Genomic DNA, 6,000 nt, shown 5'->3' on the forward strand with positions numbered 1-6,000 from the left:
TTCTCAACTATCTCTTGATTGAAGTACCAGCGTGGCATAAATACAATGCTGCATTTCGCAACATAATGTTTCGACAAAATGCCAACAATGTTTTGCTACAAACAAATGTTTCCACCTTTCGATTGGTCCACAAAGTCTCTTTCACAACTGACTTCAAAGATCTCCATAAGCACAGTCAGTTGACTCAAGTCATCCTTAAGCCTGCCGCCAAGCAACGGTTTATCATTAACAAGACATCAGGGGAGAGCGCGGACGCAGTCCCCCACTACCATAAATTATGCAATCGAGATTTCCACATTTGGGAAATTCACAGGGGTCAGCATAGCTGGCGTGCAATGGCTAAGCCTCGCCCTGGGTGAACCGCCTTTCTTGATCACGGTATCTCCCTTGCCAGGTAAGTATGAGTTATAGTCATCGGTGGAGGGCAAGTGTCTCCAGTGCCAACATTTTCGGCTAATGGTAACCACTTTGTGTTCCGATAATATCACATCACATCGACCTGCGTTAAATGCCGTTTAGGAATGCACTTGCAGACAGAGTGGTGAAAAAGTAGTTCATTTTGTTTACTAGATTATATCAGTGAACCACTAGATTCCCATCATGCAACACTGTAGAAAAATCACCAATGACTTTTTAATATCTTAACCTGTCTGATATCACAAATGTATGCGATATGACGAAATAAAATCACATTCAGACACACACACACACACACACACAGACAAATGCATGAAAGCAATTGATTTATTATCGATAACATCTCACATTCTCTTGTAGCTTTTGATTTACTCCGTAAAAGAAGGGTTGTAATTCCACCATGGAAAACACAGGGCCATCAGACACCAGTCCAGTTCCACTCCTCACCAGCATTATTTCCTTTGATCATTTGAACAGGGCGAGGGAGCACAAAGCACACACAAGCTGCATTCAGTAACAATATTCTTATTTGTCTTATGCATAAAAGGCAGTTGCTCCCTGACAACACAAGGAACTTTGATCGTATTAAAAGGGCAGGGGAGACTAGCCCATAGAAGCTGCATTTAGTCAATTCAGCATCAAATGCTTACTACAAGGCAGTGTTGCTGATGAAATAATGCCAGAGCACACCCTAGTGGACAAAATGCTTACAGCACCTGGTATTCCCAGGCAGTCTCCCATCCAAGTACTAACCAGGCCCGACCCTGCTTAACTTCCGAGATCAGGCGAGATCGGGCGTATTCCAGGCTGGTATGGCCGTAAGCGAAGGACTAACTCTTGGTACACCATATAAAGTCAAAGTGAGTCTGATAAACAGACATTGCATTCTCACCAATTAGATAAGCAGCTTGAACTTTGGGTCACTCAGTAAAGTGGAAGAAATTACATATACTGTAGCCATCACTTTTTAGCACAGATAGTTGGATGAAATACAAACAAACCTTGCTAACATTTCAAAGCGAGGGCACATATTTCAGCCTTGTGGGAAAAAACGGACAAATACAATGACTTCTGACAAATACATCATTAGCAACAGTTTCCCATGCAGCTATCCTACTAGCCAGAATAAATACACAAAAGCTCTGAATGTTGAAAACCTATTGCATTGTTCTGTGCTAAGGAGGAGCGCATGTATGGACAATTTCATATTGTAAGCGCATGGGGCGTATGACACATCATGACCATGGGGGTTAGAGCGGCTTCTCAACTATCTCTTGATTGAAGTACCAGCGTGGCATAAATACCATGCTGCATTTCGCAACATGATGTTTCCACAAAATGCCAACAATGTTTTGCTACAAACAAATGTTTCCACCTTTCGATTGGTCCACAAAGTCTCTTTCACAACTGACTTCAAAGATCTCCATAAGCACAGTCGGTTGACTCAAGTCATCCTTAAGCCTGCCGCCAAGCAACGGTTTATCATTAACAAAGATATCAGGGTAAAGCGCAAACGACCACTACCATAAATTTTGCAAACGACCACTACCATAAATTTTGCATTCGAGATTCCCACATTTGGAAAATTCAAAAGGGGTCAGCCCAGCCAGAGTGGAATGGCTGAGCCCCACACTGGGTCAACCACCTTCTTGATCACAGTATCTCTTCTGCTTAGTGGAGGGCAAGTCTCTCCAGTGCCAACATTTTCCGCTAACGGGAACCACTTTTTGTTGTGATAATATCATATCACATCGACCTGCGTTAAATGCCGTTTAGGAATGCACTTGCACACAGAGTGGTGAAAAAGTAGTTTATTTTGTTTACTAGATTATATCAGTGAACCACTAGATTCCCATCATGCAACACTGTAGAAAAATCACCAATGACTTTTTAATATCTTAACCTGTCTGATATCACAAATGTATGCGATATGACGAAATAAAATCACATTCAGACACACACACACACACACACACAGACAAATGCATGAAAGCAATTGATTTATTATCGATAACATCTCACATTCTCTTGTACTTTTGATTTACGCCGTAAAAGAAGGGTTGTAATTCCACCATGGAAAACACAGGGCCATCAGACACCAGTCCAGTTCCACTCCTCACCAGCATTATTTCCTTTGATCATTTGAACAGGGCGAGGGAGCACAAAGCACACACAAGCTGCATTCAGTAACAATATTCTTATTTGTCTTATGCATAAAAGGCAGTTGCTCCCTGACAACACAAGGAACTTTGATCGTATTAAAAGGGCAGGGGAGACTAGCCCATAGAAGCTGCATTTAGTCAATTCAGCATCAAATGCTTACTACAAGGCAGTGTTGCTGATGAAATAATGCCAGAGCACACCCTAGTGGACAAAATGCTTACAGCACCTGGTATTCCCAGGCAGTCTCCCATCCAAGTACTAACCAGGCCCGACCCTGCTTAGCTTCCGAGATCAGACGAGATCGGGCGTATTCCAGGCTGGTATGGCCGTAAGCGAAGGACTAACTCTTGGTACACCATATAAAGTCAAAGTGAGTCTGATAAACAGACATTGCATTTCACCAATTAGATAAGCAGCTTGAACTTTGGGTCACTCAGTAAGTGGAAGAAATTACATATACTGTAGCCATCACTTTTTAGCACAGATAGTTGGATGAAATACAAACCAACCTTGCTAACATTTCAAAGCGAGGGCACATATTTCAGCCTTGTGGGAAAAAACGGACAAATACAATGACTTCTGACAAATACATCATTAGCAACAGTTTCCCATGCAGCTATCCTACTAGCCAGAATAAATACACAAAAGCTCTGAATGTTGAAAACCTATTGCATTGTTCTGTGTCAAGGAGGAGCGCATGTATGGACAATTTCATATTGGAAGCGCATGGGGCGCGTATGACACATCATGACCGGGGGGGGTTAGAGTGGCTTCTCAACTATCTCTTGATTGAAGTACCAGCGTGGCATAAATACAATGCTGCATTTCGCAACATAATGTTTAGACAAAATGCCAACAATGTTTTGCTACAAACAAATGTTTCCACCTTTCGATTGGTCCACAAAGTCTCTTTCACAACTGACTTCAAAGATCTCCATAAGCACAGTCGGTTGACTCAAGTCATCCTTAAGCCTGCCGCCAAGCAACGGTTTATCATTAACAAAGATATCAGGGTAAAGCGCAAACGACCACTACCATAAATTTTGCATTCGAGATTCCCACATTTGGAAAATTCAAAAGGGGTCAGCCCAGCCAGAGTGGAATGGCTGAGCCCCACACTGGGTCAACCACCTTCTTGATCACAGTATCTCTTCTGCTTAGTGGAGGGCAAGTCTCTCCAGTGCCAACATTTTCCGCTAACGGGAACCACTTTGTGTTCTGATAATATCATATCACATCGACCTGCGTTAAATGCCGTTTAGGAATGCACTTGCACACAGAGTGGTGAAAAAGTAGTTTATTTTGTTTACTAGATTATATCAGTGAACCACTAGATTCCCATCATGCAACACTGTCGAAAAATCACCAATTACTTTTTAATATCTTAACCTATCTGATATCACAAATGTTTGCGATATGACGAAATACAATCACATTCAGACACACACACACACACACAGACAAATGCATGAAACCAATTGATTTATTATCGATAACATCTCACATTCTCTTGTGCTTTTGATTTACTCCATAAAAGAAGGGTTGTAATTCCAACATGGAAAACACAGGGCCATCAGACACCAGTCCAGTTCCACTCCTCACCAGCATTATTTCCTTTGATCATTTGAACAGGGCGAGGGAGCACAAAGCACACACAAGCTGCATTCAGTAACAATATTCTTATTTGTCTTATGCATAAAAGGCAGTTGCTCCCTGACAACACAAGGAACTTTGATCGTATTAAAAGGGCAGGGGAGACTAGCCCATAGAAGCTGCATTTAGTCAATTCAGCATCAAATGCTTACTACAAGGCAGTGTTGCTGATGAAATAATGCCACACCCCCTAGTGGACAAAAGGCTTACAGCACCTGGTATTCCCAGGCGGTCTCCCATCCAAGTACTAACCAGGCCCGACCCTGCTTAGCTTCCGAGATCAGACGAGATCGGGCGTATTCAGGCTGGTATGGCCGTAAGCGAAGGAACATCTCTTGGTACACCATATAAAGTCAAAGTGAGTCTGATAAACAGACATTGCATTCTCACCAATTAGATAAGCAGCTTGAACTTTGGCTCACTCAAAAGTGGAAGAAATTACATATACTGTAGCCATCACTTTTTAGCACAGATAGTTGGATGAAATACAAACAAACCTTGCTAACATTTCAAAGCGAGGGCACATATTTCAGCCTTGTGGGAAAAAACGGACAAATACAATGACTTCTGACAAATACATCATCAGCAACAGTTTCCCATGCAGCTATCCTACTAGCCACAATAAATACACAAAAGCTCTGGATGTTGAAAACCTATTGCATTGTTCTGTGCTAAGGAGGAACGCATGTATGGACAATTTCATATTGGAAGCGCATGGGGCGCGTATGACACATCATGACCGGGGGGGGTTAGAGTGGCTTCTCAACTATCTCTTGATTGAAGTACCAGCGTGGCATAAATACAATGCTGCATTTCGCAACATAATGTTTAGACAAAATGCCAACAATGTTTTGCTACAAACAAATGTTTCCACCTTTCGATTGGTCCACAAAGTCTCTTTCACAACTGACTTCAAAGATCTCCATAAGCACAGTCGGTTGACTCAAGTCATCCTTAAGCCTGCCGCCAAGCAACGGTTTATCATTAACAAAGATATCAGGGTAAAGCGCAAACGACCACTACCATAAATTTTGCAAACGACCACTACCATAAATTTTGCATTCGAGATTCCCACATTTGGAAAATTCAAAAGGGGTCAGCCCAGCCAGAGTGGAATGGCTGAGCCCCACACTGGGTCAACCACCTTCTTGATCACAGTATATCTTCTGCTTAGTGGAGGGCAAGTCTCTCCAGTGCCAACATTTTCCGCTAACGGGAACCACTTTTTGTTGTGATAATATCATATCACATCGACCTGCGTTAAATGCCGTTTAGGAATGCACTTGCACACAGAGTGGTGAAAAAGTAGTTTATTTTGTTTACTAGATTATATCAGTGAACCACTAGATTCCCATCATGCAACACTGTCGAAAAAATCACCAATTACTTTTTAATATCTTAACCTATCTGATATCACAAATGTTTGCGATATGACGAAATACAATCACATTCAGACACACACACACACACACAGACAAATGCATGAAACCAATTGATTTATTATCGATAACATCTCAGATTCTCTTGTGCTTTTGATTTACTCCATAAAAGAAGGGTTGTAATTCCAACATGGAAAACACAGGGCCATCAGACACCAGTCCAGTTCCACTCCTCACCAGCATTATTTCCTTTGATCATTTGAACAGGGCGAGGGAGCACAGAGCACACACAAGCTGCATTCAGTAACAATATTCTTATTTGTCTTATGCATAAAAGGCAGTTGCTCCCTGACAACACAAGGAACTTTGATCGTATTAAAAGGGCAGG

The 6,000-nt window shown here is 42.0% G+C and overlaps 4 non-coding genes and 3 pseudogenes across 4 annotated transcripts; all 7 read right to left on the minus strand.

Moving 5' to 3' along the window:
- Nucleotides 1-237: 237 nt before the first annotated feature.
- Nucleotides 238-402, minus strand: LOC120043176. The gene has a single exon (XR_005476345.1). It is a non-coding gene; the product is annotated as a U1 spliceosomal RNA (small nuclear RNA).
- A 719-nt stretch (nucleotides 403-1,121) lies between these two features.
- Nucleotides 1,122-1,241, minus strand: LOC120043172. The gene has a single exon (XR_005476341.1). It is a non-coding gene; the product is annotated as a 5S ribosomal RNA (ribosomal RNA).
- Nucleotides 1,242-1,945: 704 nt separating this feature from the next.
- Nucleotides 1,946-2,095, minus strand: LOC120043140 (annotated as a pseudogene).
- A 699-nt stretch (nucleotides 2,096-2,794) lies between these two features.
- LOC120043171 lies at nucleotides 2,795-2,914 on the minus strand. The gene has a single exon (XR_005476340.1). It is a non-coding gene; the product is annotated as a 5S ribosomal RNA (ribosomal RNA).
- A 680-nt stretch (nucleotides 2,915-3,594) lies between these two features.
- Nucleotides 3,595-3,744, minus strand: LOC120043130 (annotated as a pseudogene).
- A 692-nt stretch (nucleotides 3,745-4,436) lies between these two features.
- On the minus strand, nucleotides 4,437-4,555 carry LOC120043153. Its single transcript, XR_005476323.1, has one exon. It is a non-coding gene; the product is annotated as a 5S ribosomal RNA (ribosomal RNA).
- A 705-nt stretch (nucleotides 4,556-5,260) lies between these two features.
- LOC120043134 lies at nucleotides 5,261-5,410 on the minus strand (annotated as a pseudogene).
- Between the last annotated feature and the right edge of the window lie 590 nt (nucleotides 5,411-6,000).

Source organism: Salvelinus namaycush, unplaced genomic scaffold (assembly GCF_016432855.1).
Source record: "Salvelinus namaycush isolate Seneca unplaced genomic scaffold, SaNama_1.0 Scaffold877, whole genome shotgun sequence".
Lineage (NCBI taxonomy): Eukaryota > Metazoa > Chordata > Actinopteri > Salmoniformes > Salmonidae > Salvelinus > Salvelinus namaycush.